General features: G+C 38.3%; 1 pseudogene; it reads left to right on the plus strand.

Moving 5' to 3' along the window:
• Positions 1 to 2,359: 2,359 nt before the first annotated feature.
• LOC122733871 overlaps positions 2,360 to 27,584 on the plus strand; it is a 72,489-nt pseudogene continuing 47,264 nt past the window's right edge.

The following is a 27,584-nucleotide window of genomic DNA, read 5'->3' on the forward strand; positions in this document are numbered from 1 at the left end:
TATTCCCTCCCCTTGATATTTGCTCTATTTTCTATCTTCTTTCACCCTGTCCCTCCTCAAAAGTATTTTGTTTTCTACCACCCCCTCCCCCAATCTGGCCTCTTTTCCTTCACCTCTTCCCCCTTGTCCCCTTCCCCTCCCACTTTCCCTCAGGTAAAAATATATTATTATACTCGCTTGAGTGTGTATGTTATTCCCTCTTTGAGGAATAACCACTCGAGTCTGTTTACTGGTTCAGAATATGGGCATTCCATCTTAGCTCCAGCAGAGACCACAGCTATTTCCCCCCGGGTTACTGCTGGGCCCCCTCACCAGACTGTGAGCCAAGTTTCAGAAGAAACTGTTGATGCTGATGGTTCCAAGGTTCTGGAGGCATGGCCTGCCTGTGGCTGGATCTGCACCACCATGTGCTGAGCTCTTCTCTCACCCCTTATAGCAGATGATCCCAGACACCTATTTAAGCTGTATTTGGCTGGAAAATAGTTTCAGTCTTCTTTTGATGGTTATGCTGCTCCAGGAGGTTGTCTTATGGCATTAATTTGGGAGGTATGTGGACAGATTTGTTGGGAGCATGGAAAGTCACAGCCACTGGAATTAGTTGAGGAGGAAAGTCATATGGTAACATCTCCATTTAAAGAAAAGCACTTTGGCAGCATTGAGTAGAATAGATTGGAGAGGCAAGAGACTTGAGACAGGGTCAGCTGCCTTAGGAGGCCCTTCCAATAATATAAGTGACAAGGGCCTGAACCAAGCTGATCACTATGTGATTATAGAGAATGAGATGGATGCAATAGGTGTTGTGGACATAGAAATGGCAAATTTTGGCATTTGATTGCAGATGTGAAGAGTCACAGATAATGCTGTTAACCCAAGTTGCCATAATTCCGTAATCCTTATGAACTGGAGTCACTGAAAGGAAAGTGGTACTTTTGACAGAAATAAGGGAGACTTTAGGGGGCAATAGAGCAAGTTTAGTTTGGGGCATTTCAAGATGAGGAGACAGCTTGAACTCTGCTAACTAGGGCCACATTTGTAAAGGCGAGTGATAGATTGCTGTGGATAGAGAGCAGTTATCAGTGTGACTTCCCTGCAGTGGAGAGCACAGGAAGGGGAATCATATGAAAGATGATCTTTAAGGGTCTTTCTGGCTCAGAAATATGTAGAATGTTGTTCATGCTCTAAAGTCCAGATATGTTCTAAGTTGCACTGTTATCATTGAAGGAGGCCTCGATTTGGAGTCATTGGCATCTAGGTTCAGATCCCATCTTTGCCCTCACTACCTTGTGTAACCATGGATAAGTTAATCAAACTTTCTTAAATTCAGATTTCTCATCTGTAAGATGAAGGGATCAAAACAGAAGATCTCTCAGATCCCTTTTATCTGTTGGTCTATGATTGCATGATCTGATATTGACAATTGAACTGGAATCACTCCTAGTTATGTCAACCAAGGAGGAAAGAGAAAGGAAAGAGAAAGGAAGGGAAGGATTGGATTTTGACTCTAGGGCTAAGGAAGATTTTGTTCTTTGTGTATCCCCACACAAATATTGAGATTCACATGTGCATTTTACAATAGCTTGATCATTAGCCATAGAACTGGAGTTGTTTGTAATCTGTTATTGTTATTGTTGTTCCTTCATTGTCAGAGAGGACCATGATATCTAGGTGATGTCATGATTTGCAGTGAATTGGATTTAAGTGAGGCAGGGCTGTGCAAGGTCACCAGCCTTACAATCCTCCAGCGCCATCTGGGTCCACTGGCAAGATATGCATCAGGATGACTGGAGATGGTCTGGGATGCTTAAGGAAATTGGAGTTAAGTGACTTGCCCAGGGTCACACAGCTAGTAAGTGTCTGAGGTGAGATTTGAACTTAGGTCCTCCTGACATCAGGACCAGTGCTCTATCCACCTCACCACGTAGCTGCTCATGTTTGTAAATTATGGAGGAGGTGGAAAAATGGAATAGACTTGGAAAGACCAAGAACAGGTGTCCAGAAACATCTGAATGGTCAGATAGAAGAAAGAAAAAAGGAATATGTTTCATCCCTGAACTCCCTCCCATTCCAGACTTTTTCTAGTCTGGGTTTGTTTACTATATATATGATAGCACCATTGCCATGAGTAGCTAGTTGGCAAAGTGGATAGAGTGCCAGGCCTGGAAGTCAGGAACCCTCTTCTTGAGTTCAAATATGGACTCAGATACTTCCTAGCTATCTGACCCTAAACAAGTCATTTTGCCCTGTTTGCCTCAGTTTTCTCATCTGTCAAATGAGTTAGAGAATGAAATGGCAAACTACTCCAGGATCTTTGCCAGGAAAACCCCAAATGGGGTCACAAAGAGTGAGACAGAGCCAAAAAATGACTGAACAACAGCAACAGCAGCATAGCCTAAAGGCAACAAGAGAGGCAAAATGTGAATATCATTTTTTCAAGCCCAGGTAAGTCAGACAATGACAATTCTGTCATTTGTTGGATTTATGTTAAATTCCTGTTTGCGTGATGAAACTGCTTATGGTTGGAAAGACATCTAGCCGCTGGGGTACCATACAGGAAATCCAGTCATTAAGACAAAGGTCTGAGGCAAGAGCCCATTCACAGAGAAAATTGACAAAGCATGAGTCTAGTCACTGGCATCTAGGCAACAAGGCAGGTATTGTGGTTACTAGGGAGGTCATGTTGTCTTCTCCTTGTGTCCAAGGATTGTGTCCTAACTGTTCTATATTAGTAAGAAATCTCATGCTCAGACAGTTCCATGTGCTAATTTTTAAGGGTTCCCTCTTGGTCGCTCAAAGCCATTGAAATAGAGCTGTCCAAAAAAGAGAAATAGCCAGCAGTAGAAGTAACTTATAAAGGAGCAGATTTCTCCCTCCCTCACGGGATTCAAGGAAAAGATGAAGTGGCTAAATTGTACAGAGTAAGTTTTTGGTCAGGTTTGGTTTGGATGAGAAACCCTCTAACTTCCCTTGTAGTCATGAGGATCTTTGACTCTGTGATAAGGTCTGGAAATTAAAACAAGGTCAGCAGCAAGAGGCTATCGATCAAATTAACTCCAAAAACAAAAAACTTCAAACACATCCAGAAAACAAGTCTCCTGGAGTAGCAGAACCCACAAAAAGACAGGCTGAGATTATTTTCCAGTCAAAGACACCTTGGAAGTTTGGCAGAAGGGGAAGCCAGGCTGGGATTAGAGACAATCCCCGTGATCAAGCTGACAAAGATCCAGCCCCAGGCAGGCCGCATCAGAGAAACTTACCCCCCTGAGCCTCCAAATCAGCTGCAATGCCAGCATCTTCTATAACTAAACTCACCGTCTGATGAGAGGGCTGAACAGCTGGCCAGCAGGAGAGTCTATGGGGGTGAATGCAGGAGATAAGAGGAGATTCATATGTCCTAACCCAGCAGGGAACCAGGAAAGAAGCCTTGAGAGGTGGCAGCCCAGGTGTGGGAGGGGTACAGGCTGATTGGATCCAGCAACCATGGTACAAAGTTTTGCTGCTTGGTTGATTGGAAAGTTGGCCTGGGGTTATCTACAGACCAGAGAAAGGGCCAGGTGAGTGAAGAAATGGCCCCTCATTAAATCATGACACCTGGGACCCCCTGAAGCTTGGGACAGTATATCCTAGAAGCAGGACCCCACACTAAGAAGGAGTTAAAAGTCAAGTGAAAGATGGGCAGGATGAGCAGGCAGAGAAAGTTGCAAACCATAGAAAGCTTCTTTAGTGACAAGGAAGATTGAGGTGCACCCTCAAAAGAGGATAGCAATGTCAGGGCCGCTACATCTAAAGCTTCCAAGAAAAATATGAATTGGTCTCAGGCCATAGAGGCACTCAAAAAGGACTTTGAAGATAAAGTTAGAGAGGTAGAGGAAAAAGGGGAAAGAGAAAAGAGGGTGATGCAGAAAAGATATGAAAAAAAAAAAGAGTCAACAGCTTGAAAAGCCAAATAGGAAAGGAGATATAAAAGCTCTCTGGAGAAAATAATTGCTTAAGAATTAGGATTGAACAAATGGAAGCTAGTGACTTTGTGAGAAACCAAGACACAATAAAGCAAATCCAAATGAATAAAAAATAGAGGGCAATGTGAACTATCTTCTTAGAAAATCTGCTGACCTAGAAAATAGATCCAGGAGAGATAATTTGAAAATCATTGGACTACCTGAAAACCATGATCAAGGAAAGAGCTTAAACATCATCTTCCAAGAAATTGTCAGGGAAAATTTCCCTGATATTCTAGAAGCAGAAGGTAAAATAGAAATTGAAAGAATCTGCTGATCGCTTCCTGAAAGAGATCCCAAAAGGAAAACTCCCAGTAATATTATAGCCAAATTCCAGAGCTCTCAGGTCAAGGAGAAGATATTACAAGCAGCCAGAAAGAAGCAGTTCAAATACTTTGGAGCCATGGTCAGGATGGCACAGGATCTAGCAGCTTCTACATTAAAGGATCAGAGGGCATGGAATATGATATTCAGGAGGGCAAAGAAATTGGGTTAAGAACCAAGAATCACCTACCCAGCAAAACGTAGTATGATCTTTCAGGGGGAAAAAATGGGACTTTGATGAAAGAGGACTTTTATGTATTTGTGATGAAAAGACCTGAACTGAATAGAAAATTTGACTTTAAAATGCAAGACCCTAGAGAAGCATAAAAAGATAAACAGGAAAAGAAATCATGAGAGATGTCAAAAGCTTAAACTGTTTACATTCCTACATGGGAAGATGATATGTCTAAACCGTTAGAGGCTTTTGAGTATTAGGATAGATGATAGGAATAAATTTAGACAGAGGGCACATGTGGGAATTGATTATGAAGGGATGATACCTGTAAAGCATTTTTTTTACTTCTCTTTCTTTTTTGGGGGGGGGTGGTAATGGGGCGGTCAGAGTTGATGAGTGTCTTGTGTCCAAGTCTGGATTTGGGCTCTGGTCCTCCTGAGTCCAGGGCAGGTGCTTTGTCCACTGTGTCACCTAGCTGCCCCATGATGACTTCTTTGGGGTAAAATTGAGTGGGGAGAGGAATACACTGGGGGAGGGGATAGAGGAGTGGCAGAATGGGGTGAAATCTCACATGAAAGAAGCAGGAAAGGGCAAATGGAGTGGGGAAAAATGAGGGAGGTGTGTGGAAGTGAAGGAGCCTTACACACATCAGAATTAGCTCAAAGACCTTAATCTCATCAGAGATGGCTCAAGGAGGGAATAACATAGACAACCAATTGGGTGGAGTAATCTATATAACCCTGCAGGAAAGTAGGAAGGGAAAGGGTTAAGGAGGGAAGGGTGAAAGAAGGGAGGGCAGAGCAGGGGAGGGGGCAGTCAGAAGCAAAACACTTTTGAGGAGGAATACAGTAAAAGAAGATAGAAAATAGAGGAAATATAATGTGAAAGGAATAGGATGGAGGGAAACAGTTATGATGATTGATTATAATGGCAAAATGTATGCTACTTACTTTTCTGGGCTATTGTGAAGAAAATTCTTTGTCAAGTTTAAGGTACTATTTAAAAGTTATGATGAACAGGATGCTGGCAGAAAAACCTGGAAAGACCTATATGAACTGAAGCAGAGTGAAAGGTACTGTATACAAAAGAACAGCAATAGTGTAAGGTGATCTGCTGTGAAAGACCTGCTTATTTTCAGCAATGCAATGATTCAATATAACTCTAAAGGACTTATGAAAATTGTAATCCATCTACAGAGAAAGAACTTATGGTATCTGGAAACAGATTGAAGCATATTTTTTGATAGTTTCTTAATCTGAAGTTTTGTTTTTATCTGTTTTCTTTCGCAACCTGGCTAATGTGGAGATGTTTTGCATGACTACTCACGTGTAACTTATATTGAATTGCTTGAGTTTATGGGATTGGGGGATGGAGAAGGAGGGAGGAATAGAAATTGGAACATAATGTTTAAAAAAAAGGTAGAGCAGTGACCAGCGTGTCAGTAGCAAGGCACAGGAGAGAGTGTAAACTCCAAGGGACAGGTTGTTGAGATAGGGTAATTTAGAAGTAGCAGGCCCAGTATAAGGAGGGAGGAATGGAAAGAAAAGTAGATAACATTAGAGAAGACAGCTTGAGAAAAATATATAAAAGAGGCCCTGGGAGATCAGTTCCAGGATTCCTTTTATAGTAGGAATTTATTTAGATTGCATGATTCCCTTCAGGTAAAGTCCACCATTTCATAATTAAGCATGTATAACCTTATGGCATCCAGTTTGTTGTTGTCTTGAATGGTTATTTAAATCTCTTATTGTTATCTAACATTTAATATGATTAGTCATCTCCAAAACCATATTGTAAGATTCATTTGGGCAGTAAGTGCCTTATTTTTATTTTTTAATCTATCCACAGTGTTTTGACCAAAGCAGGAGTTCAACAAGATTTTTATAACAGTATTTACATGAACTTATGCAAATAGAACAGAACCTGGAAACACTTACATAAATTGATGCTGAGTGAAGAGAATATAACCTAGAGTGTGATGATCAACTGTGAATGACTTAGCTATTCTCAGCAATACAAAGGATTCATGATGTAAAATTATATCCACATCCAGAGAAAGAACTGATAGAGTCTGAATGCAGATCAAAGCACACTATTTTCACTTTCTTTATCTTTGTGTGTGTGTGTGTGTGTGTGTGTTTCCTTTTGGTCTGTTTCTTCTTTCTTTTTTTTCAGTTTAATATAGTATTTTATTACTTTCTAGTTACATGTAGAGATAGTTTTCAACATTTGTTTCTATAAGATTTATAATTTCAAATCTTCCTCCCTCCCCTCTCTTCCCCATCCCCAATATGGAAAGCAATCGGATATAGGTTATATATTTATAATCACATTAAACATATTTCTGCATTAGTAATGCTTTTAAATAAGAATCAGAGCAAAAGGGAAAAACCTCATAAAAGGAAAACAAAAAAAGTCAAAATAGTATGGTTCCATCTGCATCTAGATTCCAGTTCTTTTTTTTCTGGATTTGGAGAGCATTTTCCATCATGATTCCTTTGGATCTATCTTGGACCACTGTATTGCTGAGAAGAGTCAAGTCTATCACAGTTGACCAACACACAATGTTGTTGATACTGTGTACAATGTTCTCCTGGTTCTGTTCATCTCACTCAGCATCAGTTCATGTAAATCCTTCCAGGTTTCTTTGAAATCAACCTGCTCATTGTTTCTTCACATTGATTTTTTTTAAACTTTGTGTTCTAAATTTTCTTCTTCCCTCCCTCCTCAACCCTCCCTATGGAATCAAGCAATTCAGTATAAGTCATACATGTGCATTTATGCCAAGCATCTTCACATTACTCAAGTTGTGATGGAAAATAGAATAACTTTAGGAAGAGGAACTAACAAATAAAATTATACTTCAATCTGTATTCAGGTACCATCAGTTTTTCCTCTCTTGATGGGTTGCATTTTTCATACATCCTTCTGATAGCATCCTGCTCATCATTTCTTTCAATTACTATTGCTAACTGTATTGCCCTCCATCCTATTCCCTCCACTTGATTTTTACTCTATTTTCTGTCTTCTTTCACCCTATCCCTCCTCAAAAGTGTTTTGCTTTTTACTGCCCCCTCTCCCAATTTTCCCTCCCTTCCTTCACCTCTCCCCCACTTTTCCCCTTCCCCTCCCACTTTCCCTAAGGGCAAAATATATTACTATATACCTACTTGAGTGTTTATGTTATTCCCTCTTTGAGCCAATTCTGATAAAAGTAAGGTTCACTCACTCCCTGCTTCTTCTCCATCTTCCCCTCCACTCCATAAGCTTTTCCTTATTTCTTTTATGTGAGCTACTTTACACCCTTCCACCTCTCCCTTTCCCTATTTCCCAGTGCATTCCTCTTACCCCTTAACATTATTTTGAAGATGTCATCATGGGTCAGATAGGTGGCACAGTGGACAAAGCACCAGCTCTGGACCCAGGAGGCCTGAGCCTAAATCCAGTCCCTAGACATAAGCCACCCCACCCTGCCTGCCCTACAAAAAACAAGGTTAAATGCTTTACCATATGTCATCCCTTCATATTCAGTTCACACCTGTGCCCTCTAAGTATATTCTTTTCAGCTGCCCTAATACTGATAAAGTTCTTATGAGTTGGAAGTATTATCTTCTCATGTAAGAATGTAAACAGTTTATGCTTTTAATGTCCCTCATTATTTATTTTTCCTGTTTACCTTTTTATGCTTCTCTAGGGTCTTGTATTAGAAAGTCAATTTTTAAAAATTTTGTTCAGGTCTTTTCATCACAAATGCCTGAAAATCCTCTTTTTCATTGAATTCCCATTTTCCCCTGAAAGATTATGCTAAGTTTTGCTAGATAAGTGATTTTAGGTTGTAGTTCCATTTCCTTTGCCCTCAGGAATATAATATTATATGTCCTCCTGTCCTTTAATGTAGATGCTGCTAGATCTTGTGCCATCCTGGCTATGGCTCCACAGTATTTGAAATCCTTATTTCTAGCTGCTTTTGCTTTTTTTTTTCTCCTTGACCTGAGAGCTCTGGAATTTGGCTATAATATTCCTGGGAGTTTTCCTTTTGGGATCTCTTTCAGGAGGTGATCAGCAGATTCTTTCAATTTCTATTTTACCTTCTGATTCTAGAATATCAGGGCAGTTTTCTCTGACAATTTCTTGGAAGATGATGTCTTATTTTGTTCATGGTTTTCAGGTAGTCCAGTGATTTTCAAATTATCTCTCCTGGATCGATTTTCCAGGTCAGCTGTTTTTCCAAGGAGATATTTCATATTGCCCTCTATTTTTTATTCAATTGGATTTGTTTTACTGTGTCTTGGTTTCTCACAAAGTCACTAGCTTCCATTTGTTCAATTCTAATTCTCAGGCAATTATTTTCTTCAGAGAGCTTTTGCATCTCCTTTTTCATTTGGCTTTTCAAGCTGTTGACTTTTTTCTCATGACTTTCCTGCATCATTCTCATTTCTCTTTCCATTCTTCCCTCCACCTCTCTAAATCTTCCTTCTATCTCTCCTACTTTCTCTTCAGAGCCCCTTTTAAGTGCTTCCAAGGTCTGAGACCAATTCATATTATTTTTGGAGGCTTTGGGTGCAGGAGCTTTAACTTTGTTATTATCTTCTTCTAAGGGTATATGTATTCTGGTCTAACTTGCCCCCAAAACAGCTTTCAATGGTCTGCTTTTTTTTTCTGCTTACTCATCTTGATCCCCTATTTCTTGGATTTTAACTCCTTCTTAAAGTGTGGCGTTGCTTCCAGGACACACTTCCAAGCTGCAGCTTGGCCCAGGGTGCTTTTTCTCAGCCTGCCTGGCCTGTGAGTAACCACAACCTGCTTTTTCTTTGAGCTGGAAACAGAAGTCTGGTTGAGATCTGATTCTCTATCTTAGGAAGCTTGTTATGTCTGTGCCCCTCCCCCACTGGGTGGCTGTCCCTCACCTTTGCCTGTTGATTCAGAACATGGGTGCCCTGCCCCAATTCCAGCAGAGACCACAGCTATTCCCCCCAACCACAGGATGTCCTCCCCAGTCTTTGAGCCAAACTTCAGAAGAAGCAGCTGAAGATTCTGAGTCTCCGGGGGAGCTGGCTGTTGGTGGTTGGTCCTGCTCTGCATGCTGTGCTCCTCTATTAGTCTGAACAGCAGTTGATCCCAGTCACCTAATTAAGCCATCTTTGGCTGGAAAACAGTCTCACTCTGTTCTTATGTGGGTTATGCTGCTCCAAGAGTTGTCTGATCGCATTATTTTTGGAGGTATGTGGACAGGTTTTCCGGAGTTGGGAGAGTCACAGCCTTTCTTCTGCCATCTTGGCTCTAGCCCCCTGTTTCTTCTTTCACAACATGATTATTATGGAAATATGTTTTACATGATTACACATATATAACCTATATCAATTTTCTTACCATTCTGGGGAATAAGGAAGGAGAAAAATATGGAACTCAAAAAATTTTAAATGAATATTTAAAATTGTTTCAACATGTAATTGGAAAAAAATAAATACTATTTTTTTAAAAAAGGAAAAAAATAAAAGTGTCTATCAATCATGAGCCAATGAGCAGTTGCCACGGGGTCAGGATTGGTCCCAGAACCTGTGGCTAGAAGGGACTGCTCCTGCAGGAAGCCAAGCAGCCAAGAATAGAGGGATGAGTGAATAGTCTGGCCTGGTCATACACAGCTTAGCCGATGCCAGCACCATAAACATCTGAAAGATTTCTAGAATTTTTAGGAATTAATATTTCAGAGAAACCTATCTGTGATGTTCATTTCATTCAATGTAAATGTTTTTGGAGGGAAGAGAAGATAAAACAAAAATAGTAATTCATATCACTTTAATTCACTTAAACAAGTATTCATTGACCTCCTCCCCCACACAGACACACAACTTAGAGCTGTGGACACATAGAGGAAGGCCTCCTTATATTTGAGTAAGGGGCAAAAAATCTTAGAAGTAGGTACAGGAACACCCCTACCCCCCTTTTCTGTATTTCTCCTTCCTTCCTTCCTTTCCTCACCAGGTACATAGGACCACCATGCTGTTCAGGGTACCAAACTGTACCTGTCCCACCCAAATCACTTCTCTGGAGAAGTATCCTGTGACCTGGATATTTCCTGATACCCCATCTTTCCCCTTCCTATACTCCATTATCTTATTTATCTGCTATACTAATTTGAGCTTAGATATTTTTGGTTTATAGTAGATTAATGTGTTGCCTTTTCTAGGTAACAAGTGTCTCAGCAAGTGCCTTCAGTGACTTACTCCAGAATAGTGATTAAGGCTATAGTTTCAGGCAAGCTCAGTTCGGGGGGAGGGTAGAAATTTTGACTGAGAAGGACCTTGTTTCTAGGCAAATTGTACCACACAGGGGGCTTTCTCTTGCACCTCCATGTAAAACTGTCCCTATGAATCAAAGTTGAGCAGCAAATAGTCTTAGAGCTAGGACCTAAGAAGAAGCAAGCTGAATGGCATAATAATCACCGGGCCTAGAGATCTGGAGTCAGCTGGAATATTTGAAGAGAATTTCCTCTTCCAGTGCTGTGTCATACCCAGCAGCCTTGGCTGGAAATCACTGTCCAATCACACTAGAACAGAAGCTGACACCGGTTTCTTCTCAAGGAAAAATGTGACCAATAATGATAACTTAAATTTATGTTGGACCATTTTTCTCAAGTGATCCAAAGAGCTCTTCAATGGAAAGAGGGGGCTGGCGATCATGACAATATGATAAGTTCTTTTGGCACCCCGGGAGTATAACTTTGGCTGATATGCAGGTGTCAGAACAACACAGCTTTATGGCGGGCACTAATGGAAGGAACATGATGGATGCCCTTGAACAGAGTGGAGGGAGGAGAGAAGAGGGAGAGCCTAGGGACAGATGGTGTTGATTTATTACTCGGAAATGTCAGAGGGTAAGTGTTCTCTGCATATTGAGTTAGAGGTAATACAGAGGTAATGTTTGAAATGATTGTGTTGGCCTTGATATTTTGATACTGCATCTGAATCAGTCATCTTACTTCTGAAGCAAAATTATTGAAGCTATGGCCAGGGATCAGAAGTCCTGGGTCTCTGACTCATGAATGTTGTTGTGGTGGTTTTTAAAAATAGGGGCAGCTAGATGGCGCAGTGGTTAAAGCACCGGCCCTGGATTCAGGAGTACCTGAGTTCAAATCCGGCCTCAGACACTTGACACTTACTAGCTGTGTGACCCTGGGCAAGTTACTTAACCCCCATTGCCTGCAAAAAAAAACAAAAAAACAAAACAAAACAAAAATTAACACTGGTTTCTCTCCCCACACCACCCACCTATCATCAATGTCATTTTCTTGCTTAATCACATTGGCCAATTGGCTGATACTTTTTTGGTTTAGCAAAGACATTAAACCTAAGAGACATGAGCATAGACCATGGGTTTTCCTTTGGCTCCTGGCTCACTTATTAGCAGAAGATTTTTCTGACCACTTCATAGTGTGTGAATCCTGTATGGAAACAGGTCTTATAAATTGTCTGGTATAGGATTCAGCTATGTCAAGTCTCTGTGACGTGTAAGAATTACAATCATAATCATAATAATACACAGAAGTGCTATAATTCAAACTTTTTGTTCCTGGGAAATTACCATAAACTGCTTGGGTTGAAACATACCCTCAGTTGAAATAGAGGAAGCAAGCTGAAAGAGGGAAGGCATTCAATCCAGCCTTCCTTGAAGTAGCTTCCTATTTTAGTTATTCTTTCTGACTAGCTTCTAAGCACTATTGTTTCTGTGATGCTAAAGAATGGTGAGTTCTTTTAGCACCCTTCAAATTTGACACACTACAGCAAAGTCCTTGCTTCCTCATTCTAGTTATGAATCTATATAACAGTGACTTCACATATACCGCTTAATGATAAATTAATTACTTATGACCTCTATCTTTGTTACTGGACAGAATTCTGGATTTTCTTTTGAATAGTATAGCCCAAGATTTTTTAAAAATCACATTTGAAATGATATCCTCATGTTCCTAAGCATCTGCTGGCATAGTCCAGTTTATAAATGATGCTTTTACCCTTCTATAAGGTAGTGGACATAGCTAACAATGTGCTCTAGGCTATTCTATTCATTCAATCATTCTTTTTTGTGTGGGTGGGGGTGTAATGAGGGTTAAATGACTTGTCCAGGATCACACAGCTAGAATGTGTCAAGTGTCTGAGACTGTATTTGAACTAAGGCCCTCCTGAATCCAGGGCCGGTACCTTATCCACTGCGTCACCTAGCTGCCCCTCATTCAATCATTCTTATGGATAAGCTATCACTAATGTGTCATGTTCTCACAAGAGAGATGGTGGGATCAGCCTCATCTACTGCACAGAACACTAGGCCCAGTTTCCAGAGACCTGAGGTCTTATTTTGGATTCTTCATTGACTTACTTTGTGAATCCAGGCAAACGTATATTCTAGTGTTTTCATTTCTTCATCCCTAAAATGGGAAACACATATTGCTCATGGAGAATAAGAAGGGAAGTTGACCATGTACTTTGATTTCAGAAAAAGTCATATTTTTAGAAACATAGAGCGATCCAGGATGTATGCGTGTATGTCCATCATCCAGGAAGTGACCTAGCTCGCATTGGGGAGGCTCATAAGTAGGCTAACCTCAGAGTTGATTGGTTTGGGTTTTTGTTTATTTTGGCTGCAAGAACACTGGAGGGCCATCTACCAAGTCAAAGAGGAATTGTCCACATGGACAAAGTCATAGGTCCTTGAAGAATTGAACTATAGACATGTGATATACAGGCGTGTGAATATTGTGTGCGAATAGGGATGAGTACTAGACCTCTGCTAATAGTAGCTACTGTTGCAAAGTCCCAGGTGAGGAAACTCACTCCACCAATGCAGATCAGAATCTTTCCATAAGGACTTGTATACATGTTTTGGCTAAAGACAAAAAATGGGTATTTATGATATAGCGGAAGGAACACTGGAGCTGGAAGACCATCTGGAATCCCAACTCTGCTGTTTACTGACTATGGACTATTAGGTTTAACCTTTCTCATCCTCAGGTTCCTTATTAGTAAAATGGATATAATAATATGTGCCCTGGCTACTTCATGTAGATGACTTGAGGTTTGTGTTTTTCTATTTGTGAATTATTGCTACAATAAAGCAATTCTCAGAGAAAGGAAAGACAATCAGCATGTGAGAAATTTTGCTACTGTGTGAACTTCTCTTCCCAAGGCTATTTAAGAGGGTTTCCTTTGATTATAGGACCTTAATAAATGAATGTTGTTCTAATTTCAAAAATATTCTTGAATTTCACATTCTGCTTTTTTCACTAGGAGGGCAGCCCAATCAAATATGTGCACGTGGCAATACCCCCAACGAGAGGCAAAAGTCTTCAGTGTCACTGTTGCAGCCTATTTATACTCTCCATCATTTCTCCATGGAGCTTTGGCTGGCCCACAGTTTTGATCTTTCATAGATTGAGATGTTATATGATTTGTAGCCATGTAACCCCACTCGAAGGATATTGCTATTTTTAAAAAATAGGATTCTGTTTCAGGCAGGGAGCTTTTGGGGGTCATTGAAAACACAAGTCAGTTTCTCAGATACTGTCCAACCCATTCAAGTTATGAATCTGATTATATACTTTAAAAAAAAAGCCCTACACTTGGACAGCAGCCCACTGACATTCTCTTTGTATCCACTGAACGTGCCTGTTTAACAGAGCATTGTACTTCATGCTAAAAAGGTAGGATTTGCCAAGGCAAAAGCCTTGGGGTAAGGTCAGGGGCACAGTATGAAAAAGATGCAACCTCATCAGAAAGTATTGTTCCCAGACAGCCCCCTGACCAGTTTTGACAATGCCCCACTTTGAAATTGGCTTCCTTTTTATTTTTTTGTTTTTAGTGAGGCAATTGGGGTTAAGTGACTTGCCCAGGGTCACACAGCTAGTAAGTGTTAAGTGTCTGAGGCCAGATTTGAACTCAAGTACTCCTGACTCCAGGGCCGGTGCTCTATCCACTGTGCCACCTAGCTGCCCCTGGCTTCCTTTTTAACTAAATGACGTGAAAGAGACAAACAGCTTGCTAGGGCCTTCATACTGCTGAAACCCTAGAACATTTATTTTGACTGGCAAGCCAGAGAGTGCCACATACAGGTGCTCTAGCAGCTGTCTGGGCAGTCAGAAATCTCTTCGTTGTGACCTTGGAATTAGACCCTTATCAAAAACATATAGAATTCTTAAACTGATAACGAGAGAGAGAGAGACAGAGAGACAGAGACAGAGACAGAGACAGAGACAGAGAGACAGAGACAGGGAGGGAGGGAGGGAGAGAGGGAGGAGGCAAATGGCCTCACAAAAGAAAGAGCCGAGCCAGTCCAGGGTGTTTCCCCCCCTTTTATCTCCTTACCAACTGCTGACTTGCTTATAATGTTCACTCCCCATTTCTTTCTTTCTTTCTGTCCTTTTTCTTTTTTAAACCACTTGTTTAAATGAAAGTGCTGATATGACCACAAATTCCCATAAAACCTGCAGGCAAATCATGGGTACCTTCTCTTTCTATTAAAAAGTGTGTGGGGAGATGGTGGTTTAATGCAGCCCATTTAGGTGGCTGTGGATTTCTGGAACCAACATTTAGAGCAATATAGTCCTCAAGTAGAGACACAGATCGAGGGTGAGTAAGAAAGGTATTTCCCGAGGTACCAGCTTAAACCCAGAGCTTTTCTATGTCTTTGCAAATGCAAATGTGCTAGTCCTACCAGAGCCCCCAAAGAGATAATGCGACATATTGTCTAATACCGGGAAAAGAGCCGCGAGCACAAGCACCGGAATCATATCTGTGTCTGTCGTGCCCAAGTGGGACACACAATAGCAGGGATGGGCTTGCTGAGTGCTCACTTTTACTCAGTGCCGTACTTTACATGGTGTGCTTTCCAACACAACCATTCCTTTGATTGCTGATGCAGCGTCCTCCAGGCTTCAAAAAGCCATTTGTAGTTCAAATAAGGGAAAATGAGGGAGAATCATTTGCTCAGATAGGGGAAACTCCATGTGAGTTTTCCATTTCAGAATCATGGCATAGAAGCCAGTAGCCAAGCAGTCTGAAAGAGGTAGAAAGAGCATTGCAGTGTAGATTGTAAAATATGAGATAGAATCAAATTCAGTGCCTCATTCCTATATGCATTTTTTTTCTCAGGGAAAACTAAGGAAAAAGTATTGAACTTGGAATCAAAGACCCTGGCTTCAGTTCCTAGGTCTGCCACCAGCTAATTTTATGACCTCAAATCATGTTCTTTCCAGATCTCACTTTGGTCATCTATAGATAAGAAGTGTGTCCCATATCCCTACTTCAATAATTAGAGAGACCACACTGCTCAATTGAATCAATGAGAGGTAAACTATGTATGAACAAGCCCTAAACATCTGTAGTGAATTAATCAATAAAAAGCATTTTAACTAGATGTGAAAAGTCCTTGACCAAATTGGAGGTTGGAAGTCATGGAATGAAATGAAATGAAACCACACATTGAGTGTGTCCTTTGGAATGTTGTATAAAATAGGAAGCCAGTCCAGAACCCTAGGATTCCCAGTGTTGGGCAGCAAAGAAGGAGGAGTGGGGACCTTAACAGCTAAACTGGAAAGAATCAGTGGCATGGAAGCAGTCAGTGAATGGAGGACTGAGCTGGGGCAGAGAAGAGGCAGTTAGCTCTACAGGCATATCAAGAGACTTGGGATGAAGCTTTTGATTGTATCTACCACTTTAAAGATGGAGGGAATTTCCAAGAAAAGGTCTACTCTTTCTTTCTTTTTTTTTGGTGAGGCAATTGGGGTTAAGTGACTTGCCCGGGGTCACACAGCTAGTAAGTGTCAATTGTCCAAGGATGGATTTGAACTCAGGTCCTCCTGACTCCAGGGCCAGTGCTCTATCCACTGCGCCACCTAGTTGCCCCAGGTCTACTCTTTCTTCAGCTTCTCCTCCCAGTTCCTTTCTATTAACAGATAATTTAACACACTCTACTTGCTTCTTTATCCAGATGTTTCTGATTTTTTAAAAGTTGATCTCTTTGCTCTTCAGTTTCCTAGAAAGATACCTGCCCTTTTATACTACACACACATACACACACATAGACATAGACATACACATACACATATATGGATTTTTCAAGATTTATTGAAAATGAACAGGAGATTCCTGAAATAAAGTCCCATTTTCAGGGAATTTGACCAGGGAAAATTGGACTATTGAGCCTGGTGGCAGAGCTGTGAAATGAATGGGTGTCAGCTGAAAAAAAAAATTGATCCTCTTTGTTGAGTTATTTTCAGAGAAGCCATTTTATAAAGGTGTTATTCCTTCTCTCAGATTCTATTGTATATTCTTCCTTCCTTTGACCAGTTCACATGAGAGTAAGGGTCATGTCAGCTTCTTCCCCTACCCCTTCCTCCTTGTTTGTATATCTCAATTATGTGAGATAATATTCTGCATCCTGTCTAATTTTCCCCACTGATGTATTCTTCCTCATCCCTTTCCATTCTTCTTTTAATACCACTAGGAGATAAAAGGATCATTCCCACATGTCCTCTGTTTAGACTCCCTAATGAAAAATATGGGATCTAGAGCTCATGCAGACGTTGTCTCCCTCAGGTTACCTGGGCACTCATCCCGGACCCTATGGGCTCTCTTATCTTTGGCTTGCCTCCACCTTAATTCAGGACTTCATCACCTGGACTACTTTGATGTCCTCCTAATTGATATTCCAGCTTCAAGTCTCTCCCCTCCCCAATCCATCCTTCATACAATTGCCAGAGTATTTTTTTAAGTTCAGTCCTTACCATATCACCCTCCTATTCAATAAACTCCATTGACTTCTTAATGATTCTAGGATAAAATATAAACTCCTCAATTGGGCTGTTAAAGTTCTTTGCAACCTGATATCAGTCCCTATTTGCAGATTTTGACTGTTCATTACTCCTCTTCCCTTATTCTGAAATCCATACAAACTATCCTTTTTCTCCCTCCCATATAATGTCATCTCCCATCATCACCAAAACTTTCCACTGTCTCCCATTCCTTCCTCAACTTTACCTCATAAAATCCTCCACTGCCATCAAGACTCAACCTTAAGACTCATCTTGTACATGATCCCCCTGCCAGTGTCCTTATTGCCTTGTATTGCTTTTGTATTTAATCTGTATGTATTTACATATGTTTATGTTATCTTCCCCTATAGAATGTATGCTCCTTGAGAGGAAGGACTGTTTCATTTTTGTCTTGGTTTTCCCAGCATTTATCACAGTGCCTTGCACATAGTAGATACTTAATAAATACCAATTGATTGATCCAAGACAGATAGGAATAACCTCCAGCTTGTTTCACAAAGGGACCTGAATTTTACTTTAAATTACTATAAATTAAATTGCTTAATTTTACTTTATGTCATAAATGAACAGAAATCACTGGGTTGGAATGGCTAGGAGTCTTTCATTAGATTATTTTTCTTTCAACAAGAATGTAAATACCAAGGAAATTATAAGAACACATAGTAGTTCATTAATTGAACTATGCCAAGTCATTGCAAAGTGGCTGGCAATGCTGTCTCAGTTAGCAATAGCAATTCTACAAATTCAGTTCAGCAAACATGTATGAAGTAGCAAATATGTTCCTGGAATGATGTTTGGCTCTGTTGATACAAATACAGAAATAAAATAACCCTTACCCTTAGGGAGTTTCCCTTCTACTAGAATAAAACAGCATATACAAAATAAGTGCATTTAAAACTACACACACATGGGGCAGCTAGGTGGCGCAGTGGATAGAGCACCGGCCCTGGAGTCAGGAGTACCTGAGTTCAAATCCAGCCTCAGACACTTAACACTTACTAGCTGTGTGACCCTGGGCAAGTCACTTAACCCCAATTGCCTCACTAAAAACAAAAAAACAAACAAAAAAACAAAAAACTACACACACAGACATAGCCAAAGTAATCAGGATCATGCCATCCATCATGTCTGGAATTCAACCCAATCTATGCTTTTAGAGAAACTAGAGATCTCATATGAGAGAGATAAGGAAGAAGAGTATTTAAATCCAGGGGACAATCCAGGCAAAGATATGGAGGGAAGAAATAGCATGTTGTGTATTAAAGAATAGCTAGCAGGCTAGTTTGACTCAAATGGAGAGTACATAGAGCTCAGATTGTATTTCTTAGCATTGCTGCACTTTAATGGGGCTTCTGTCACTCCTTGTTTGTGCCATTAGATTTGCTGTCTGCCATGGCAGTAAGCAACAGCTCTGGAGCAGATGTTTCTGAAGTATCATTGATAACAGTGTCACCAAGATTGGTCAAAGTCAAAGGCCAACAAGCCTGACTGATGAGGAGAAGGCTTGGGCAGCTGATAGATTGCCTGAGTGAGGAAAGTTTTAAACTTCTTATTCCTTACCAACCTCAAATAGCCAAGCCATTTTACAAATCAAGCCAGAGTTAGGCAGTACTGGATTCCTTGATTTGACCACATTGACCCCATTGATCATCATTCAGGTTAGCTATCTTTAAATTACTTTGTCCTGGTGCTGTTGAATGTTGAATCATCTTTGTTAAAGTCCCTTCTCCATACCTGAAGTTTATGATGTTGAAATTAAAATGTTAACATCACCTGACCAGGCTCCTTTCTTAACTATAAGCTGCAAAGTTAACATGCAACAAGAGAATTTCATCTGCCTTTATGAAATTGTTTTCACCATCTCTGCCAGCATACATGGCAGTATTTTAGGTACCATGCAAAACAAAACTCTCTTGGAAGCTTACCATCCAGATAAGGTTGTGTGTGTGTGTGTGTGTGTGTGTGTGTGTGTCTGTGTGTGTGTGTGTATTTATAGATGGACATATATGTGTTTGTGTGTCAGTGTCTATGTGTGTAGAGATAGCTATAAATATATAAATATAGATAAGTGTGTGTTTGTATGTATGTATATAATGACATGAACTATATGTCTGTTCCTTATATCTCTTCAACCATAAACCTTGGAGTAAGACAATATTTAGGTGTTAATTGGCCCTCCATTAAACTTGCAGGGACCCAAGTAAGGTTTATTTCTAATTCATAGTGGTGCTGAACTTTGAATATTGAGGCTGGGGTTGAATCTTTATTTTTTACTTTAGCAGCTGAGTAACTCTGAGCACACATGGGACATCTCTTAGCCTTAGTTCCCTTATCTATAACATGAGTATAAAAGTACTTGTATCACTTACCTTACAGGTTTATTGTGTGGCAATTATCAATGAACTATAGAGCACTATGGAAGGGGGAGCTTCTCTTAGGGGAAACACCAGACTGGCATCTGTCTCAGCAATCCCTTGTTTCCGGAACATACTGCAGATATCCATTAAATTGATAAATATGTTTGTATACCTATAAGTACCCCCAGTAGAATGAAAGCTCCCTAATGACAGGGACTATTTCATGTTTATCTTCATATTCCAAGTTCCAAGAACAATTACAGAAACATCATTGGCACATTTATGAATTGAATGAATGCAAGTAAAAGCAAAATTCCACTGTTTGTCTAAGTCTTCTGATGGTTCATATCTTCATGAATATTCTGAAGCATAGTTATCAAGGACAATATTTCTGGTCTCATGGACAGAGGGATAACCATGGAGTCAGGAAAACCAGGGTTTCAGTCTTGTCTCTGACACATTCTAGCTCTGTAACCTTGGGCAAATCCCTTTGCACTTTCAGGCCTCAGAGAAACTCAACAAATCCAAGTTATAGAACATTTCCAGCAGTGATGTATTGAGAGTGGGGATTTCCTCACTATGCATTCTCTACACCAAAGAAATCTCAAGTTTGGTCTTCCCTACACAAAAGCTGATGAGAAAACATCATAGGTAGACCATCGTGAATTAGTCATTGATTTGGGCAGTTACAATCCAACCCTTGGACAAATCGAGGGATTTACTAGTCTTGTAGAAATGTGTTGATTCTGCTTCATGGAATTCATATAAAGATATTTAACTTTAATAGATGTTGACAAAAGTCCTTTTCTGTGCATATTAATCCTCCTTTTGAGAATATTGTTTAAGATTCACAGATGTGTCAATTTAAGAAATAATTTTTTAAAGCAACAATAGAGATCTGTGTTGGCCTACTGGAGAAAATGCAAAGAGGAAATCAGAGACACCACCTGCCATCCAAAAGCTTACAGTCTAGTCAGAAGATTCCATCTAGACACAAATGATTACTGGAAAAAAAGAATATAGCCTGTGTAAAAGACCCACAACCCTTAAGAATAGCAGATGCTATTTAATGCACTTTACTCATATTCATATTTTATCCTCAAAACAATTCTGTGTTAATAAATCAATGAAGAAAGCAATTATTGAGCACCACTTTTAAGAAATATTTTAATTTTTTACAATTATATGTAAAGATAGTTTTCAACATTCATTTTTATAAGATTTTGAGTTCAAAATTTTTCTCCCTCCCTCCCTTCCTTCCCCCGCCCAAAGCCAGCAAGCAATCTGATGTATACTTTACAGTCATGCTGATCATATTTCCACATTAGTCATGTTGTGAGAGAAGAATCAGAATAAAAGGAAAAAAACACAAGAAAGAAGAAATAACAACAGAAAAAGTAAAAAATAGTCTGCTTTGTTCTGCATTCAGACTCCATACTTCTTTTTCTGAATGTGGAGAGCATTTTCCATTATGAACCTTTTGGAATTGTCTTAAACCATTGTATTGCCGAGAAGAGCTGAGTCTATCACAGTTGATCATCATACAATGTTGCTGTTACTATGTGCAGTATTCTCTTGGTTCTACTCACTTTACTCAGAATTAGTTCATGTCTTTCCATGTTGTTGTTTTTTTTTTTCTGAAATCTGCCTGCTCATCATTTCTTACAGCACAGTAGTATTCCATTAAATTCATATACCACAACTTGTTCAGCCATTCCCTAGTTGATGGACATCCCCTCAGTATCCAATTCTTTGCCACCACAAAAAGAGAAGCTACAAATATGTGGGGCCTTTTCCCTTTTTTATAATCTCTTTGGGATATAGATAGAATAGTACTATTGAGGGGTCAAAGGGTATGCACAGTTTTATAGCCTTTTGGGCATAGTTCCAAATTGCACTCCGAAATGGTTGGATTGTAACATTAGTGTTCCAATTTTCCCACATCTTCTCCAACATTTATCATTTCCCTTTTCTGTCATATTAGCCAATCTGATATGTAATAGGTGGTACCTTAGAGTAGTTTTAATTTGCATTTCTCTAATCAATAGTGATTGAGAACATTTTTTCATGTGGTTATAGATAGCTTTAATTTCTTCATTTGAAAATTGTTTTCATATCCTCTGACCATTTCTCAATTGGGGAATGACTTGCAGTATTAAAAATTTTATTCAGTTCTCCATATATTTGAAAAATGTGGTTTTTATAAGAAGCACTGGCTGTAAAAAATTATTTCCTAGCTTTCTTCTTTCCTTGGCTTCATTGGTTTAGTTTGTGCAAAAACTTTGTTTTTTAATTTAATGTAATGAAAATGATCATATTTGCATTTTCTAATGTTCTCTGTCTCATCTTTGGTCACAAATTCTTCCCCTCTCCGTGGATCAGTCTGACAGGTAAACTAATCCTTACTTTTCTAATTTACCTATGCTATTTAAACCATGTACCCATTTTGACTTTACTGTATGATATAAGATGTTGGTCTATGCTTGGTTTCTGCCATACTAATCTTGTTTTGCCAGCGGTTTTTGTCAAATAGTGAGTTCTTATCCCAGAAGTTCCTGGGTTTATCAGATTGCTATATTCATTTTTTTCAGTGATTTGTGTGTCTAACCTATTCCACTGTTCTGCCATTCTATTTCTTACCCAATACCAAATAGTTTTGATGATTGCTGCTTTATAATATAGTTTTAGATCTTATATAACTAGGCCACCTTCTTTGGCATTTTTTCATTAGTTTCCTTGCTCTTCTTTACCTTTTGATAGGTATGGCACTGAATAAGTAAATTTAATTAAGTAAATTGTGGTTTTTGTTATATTAGTTCAGCCTACCCATGAGCAATTTATATTTTCCATTTCTTTAGATCTGATTTTATTTGTGTGAAAAGTGTTTTGTAATTGTGTTCATATAGTTCCTGGGTTTGCCTTGGCAGGTAGACTCCTAAATATTTTATATTATCTACAGTTATTTTAAATGGATTTTCTCTTTCTTCCTCTTGCTGCTGGGCTTTTTTGGTCATATATAGAAATGCTAATGATTTATGTAGGTTTATTTTATATGCTGCAGCTTCGCTAAAGTTGTTCATTGTTTCAAGTAGTTTTTTAATTGATTCTTTAAGATTTTCTAAGTATACCATCATATCATCTACAGAGCTATAATTTTATTTCCTTCTTGTCTATTCTAATTCCTTCAATTTCTTTTTCTTTTATTGCTAAAGCCAACATTTCTAGTACAATATATAATAATAATGGTGATAATGGGCAACCTTGTTTCACCCCTAATTTTATTGAGAAATCTTCTAACTTATACCTATTACATATAATGCTTGCTGATGGTTTTAGATAAATACTGCTTATCTTTTAAAGGAAAGCTCCATTTATTCCTATGTTCTCTAGTGCTGTGGGTGCTGTGTTTTGTGGGGAAAAAAACTTTCCTTGCATCTATTGAGATCATCATATGAGTTTGGTTAGTTTTGTTATTAATGTAGTTGATTATGTTGATAGTTTTCCTAATATTGAACTATCCCTGCATTCCTGATATAAATCCCATAGTGTATTATCCTGATGATAAATTCCTGTAATCTCTTTGCTAATATTTTATTTAGAATTTTGCATCAATATTCATTAGGGAAATTGGTTTATAATTTTCTTTCTCTGTTTTGTCTCTTGTTGGTTTAGGTATCAGTGCCATATTTGTCTCATGAAAGGAATTTAGTAGGATTTCTTCTTCACCTATTTTTCCAAATAGTTTATATACCATTAAAATTAATTATTCTTTAAGTGTTTGGTAGAATTCAATTGTAAATTCATCTGGACCTGGAGACTTTTTTCTTAGGGAGTTAATTGATGACTAGTAAATTTCCTTTATTTCTAAAATGGGCTTAAGTATTTTATTTCCTCTCCTGTTAATCTGGGCAATTTTTACATATATATAAACTTTATATGTAATATTATATATATAGTAATCCATTTCATTTAGATTGTCAAATTTATTGGCATACAATTGGGCAAAATAACTCCTAATTATTGCTTTAATTTCCTCTCCATTGGTGGTACATTCATTCTTTTCATTTTTCATACTGGTAATTTGGTTTTCTCCTTTCTTTTTATAAATCATATTAACCGAACTTTTATGTACTTGACTGTTTTTTTCATAAAACTAACACTTAGTTTTATTGATTAATTCTATCATTTTCTTACTTTCCATTTTTTTCATCTCTCCTTTGATTTAAAAATTAAAAAATTTCGTATTTAACTGGATATTTTTAACTCGTCTTTTTCTAGTTTTTTTTAGTTGCATGCCCAATTCATTGATCTTCTCTTTCTCTATTTTATTCATGTAGGCATTGAGAGATATAAAATTTCTCCTAAAACTGCTTTGGATAAATCCCATAAGTTTTGGTATGTTGTCTCATTATTGTCATTTTCTTTAATGAACTTATCGATCATTTCTATGATTTGTTGTTTGACCTATTCATTCTTTGGGATGAGATTATTTAGTTTCCAATTAATTTTTGGTCTATCTTACCATGGCCCTTTATTACACATAATTTTTATTGCATCATGATCTGAAAAGGATGTGTTTATAATTTCTGCCTTTCTAAATTTGACTACAAGGTTTTTATGTCCTAATATGTGGTCAGTTTTTGTGTAGGTGCCATGTACCACTGGGAAAAAGATATGTTCCTCTCTATTCCTCATTCAGTTTTCCCCAGAGGTCTATCATATTTAATTTTTCTAAAATTATATTCACCTCCTTAACTTCTTGTTTATTTATTTGTGGTTATAGTTATCTAGTTATGAGATCGGGAGGTCCCCCACTAGTATAGTTTTGCTGTCTATTTCTTCCTGTAACTCACTTAACTTATTCTCTTATTATTGGTTATACCTTTCTTTTAAAAAAATATTTCTATTAATTATTTTTCCAATTGCATGTAACGATATTTTTGAGTTCCAGATTTTTCTCCTACTTTCCCTTCCTTCCCCCCTCCTGAGGACAGCAAGCAATTTGATATAGGTTATACATTACAGTCATGTTAAACATATTTCCACATTAGTCATGTTGTAAGAGGAGAATCAGAAAAAAGGGGAAAAAACAAGAAAGAATAAACAAGAACCATAACAAAAAAGTAACATCAAAAGTGAAAATAGTGATATCTTCAATCGGCATTCAGACTCCATAGTTCTTTTTCTGAATGTGGAGAGCATTTTCCACCATAAGCTTTTTTTTTTTTTTGATATGTGCCCTTTTATTTTATTTTTTTATTTTTATTTTTATTTTTATTTTTTTTAATGTATGAGGTATTTTATTTTTTCCATTACATGTAAACATAGTTCTCAACTTTTGTTTATACATGCTTTGCAATTTCAGATTTTTCTCCCTCCCACCCCTCCCTCCCCCCCTCCCCTAGACAGCAGGTAATCTGATATAGCTTATATCTATATATCTCTATACATATACATATAGATATAGATACATATACACACACACATATATATACACATAATAACATTAATCCTATTTCTGCATTAATCCTGTTACAAGAGAAAGAATCAGAGCAGTGATGCAAAACCTCAAAATAGAAAGAAAAAAAAAAACCAACAGCACCCAAAACAAAAGAAATAATATGGTTCAATCAGCATCTATACTCCACAGTTCTTTCTTTTTTTTCTTGAATTTGGAGATCCTCTTCTATCATGAGTTCCCTGGAACTCTTCTGTACCATTGCATTGGTGAGAAGAATATAGTCCATCACAGTAGGTCAACACTCAATGCTGATGATACTGTGTACAATGTTCTTCTGGTTCTGCTCATCTCACTCATCATCAGCTCACTTAAGACCCTCCAGGTTTCTCTGAACTCTTCCTGCTCATCATTTCTTACAGCACAATAGTATTCCATTGTATTCATATACCACAACTTGTCCAGCCATTCCCCAATTGATGGGCACCCCCTCAACTTCCAATTCCTTGCTACCACGTAAAGAGCAGCTATAAATATTTTTGTACATGTGGGTCCCTTTCCCCCTTCCATGATTTCTTTGGGCAAAAGACCTAAAAGTGGGATTGCTGGGTCAAAGGGTATGCACAGCTTTATCGCCCTTTGGGCATAATTCCAAATTGCTCTCCAGAATGGTTGGATCAGCTCACAGCTCCACCAACAATGCATTAGTGTTCCAATTTTCCCACAGCCTCTCCAACATTTATTATCTTCCTTTTTTGTCATTTTAGCCAATCTGATAGGTGTCAGGTGGTACCTCAGAGTTGTTTGAATTTGCATCTCTCTAATCATTAGAGATTTAGAGCATTTTTTCATATGGGAATAGATAGCTTTGGTTTCTTCATCAGAAAACTGCCTGTTCATATCCTTTGACCATTTCTCAATTGGGGAATGACTTGGATTCTTATAAATTTGATTTAATTCCCTATATATTTTAGAGATGAGGCCTTTATCAGAAGCACTGGCCTCAAAAATTGTTTCCCAGTTTTCTGCCTCCCTTCCAATTTTGGATGCATTGCTTCTGTTTGTACAAAAATTTTTAAATTTAATATAATCAAAATCATCCATTTTCCATTTTATAATATACTCTATCTCTTGTTTGGTCAAAAACTGTTTTCCTTTCCAAAGATCTGATAGGTACACTATTCCTTTCTCTCCTAATTTACCTATGGTATCACCTCTTATGTCTAAATCATGTATCCATTTTGACCTTATTTTAGTATAAGGTGTAAGATGTTGGTCTATGCCTAATTTCTGCCATACTATCTTCCAGTTTTCCCAGCAGTTTTTGTCAAATACTGAGTTCCTATCCCAGAAGCTGGAGTCTTTGGGTTTATCAAACACTACATTACTAGTGTCATTTACTACTGCATTTCCTGAGCCTAGCCTATTCCATTGATCTACCACTCTATTTTTTAGCCAGTACCAGATAGTTTTGATGACTGCCGCTTTATAGTAAAGCTCCAGGTTTGGTACCGCTAACCCACCTTCCTGTGATTTTTTTTTCATTATTTCCCTGGATATTCTTGATTTTTTGTTTTTCCAGATGAATTTTGTTATTATTTTTTCTAGCTGTATAAAATAATTTTTAGGTAACCTGATTGGTATGGCACTGAATAAGTAAATTAATTTAGGCAGTATTGTCATTTTTACTATATTAGCTCTGCCTATCCATGAGCAATTGATATCTTTCCAATTATTTAGATCTGATTTGATTTGTGTGAAGAGTGTTTGGTAGTTGTGTTCATAGAGTTCCTGGGTTTGTCTTGGCAAGTAGACTCCCAAGTATTTTATATTATCTACCGTTACTTTAAATGGAATTTCTCTTTCTATCTCTTGCTGCTGGACTTTGTTGGTCATGTATAGAAATGCTGATGATTTATGTGGATTTATTTTATATCCTGCTACTTTGCTAAAGTTGTTAATTGTTTCAAGTAATTTTTGACTTGATTCTCGAGGATTCCTTAAGTATACCATCATATCATCTGCAAAGAGTGATAGTTTTGTTTCCTCCTTGCCTATTCTAATTCCTTTAATTCCTTTCTCTTCTCTGATTGCTAAAGCTAACATTTCTAGGACAATATTAAATAATAGGGGTGATAATGGACATCCCTGTTTCACCCCTGATCTTATTGGGAAGGCCTCTAATTTATCTCCATTGCATATAATACTTGCTGATGGCTTTAGGTAGATACTGTTTATTATTCTAAGGAAAGCTCCTCCTATTCCTAAACTCTCTAGTGTTTTTATTAGGAATGGGTGCTGTACTTTGTCAAAAGCTTTCTCTGCATCTATTGAGATAATCATATGATTTTGGTTGATTTTCTTATTGATGTGGTTGATTATGTTAATAGTTTTCCTAATGTTGAACCAGCCCTGCATTCCTGGTATAAATCCCACCTGGTCATACTGTATT

This window comes from Dromiciops gliroides, chromosome X (genome assembly GCF_019393635.1).
Source record: "Dromiciops gliroides isolate mDroGli1 chromosome X, mDroGli1.pri, whole genome shotgun sequence".
Taxonomy (NCBI): Eukaryota; Metazoa; Chordata; class Mammalia; order Microbiotheria; family Microbiotheriidae; genus Dromiciops; species Dromiciops gliroides.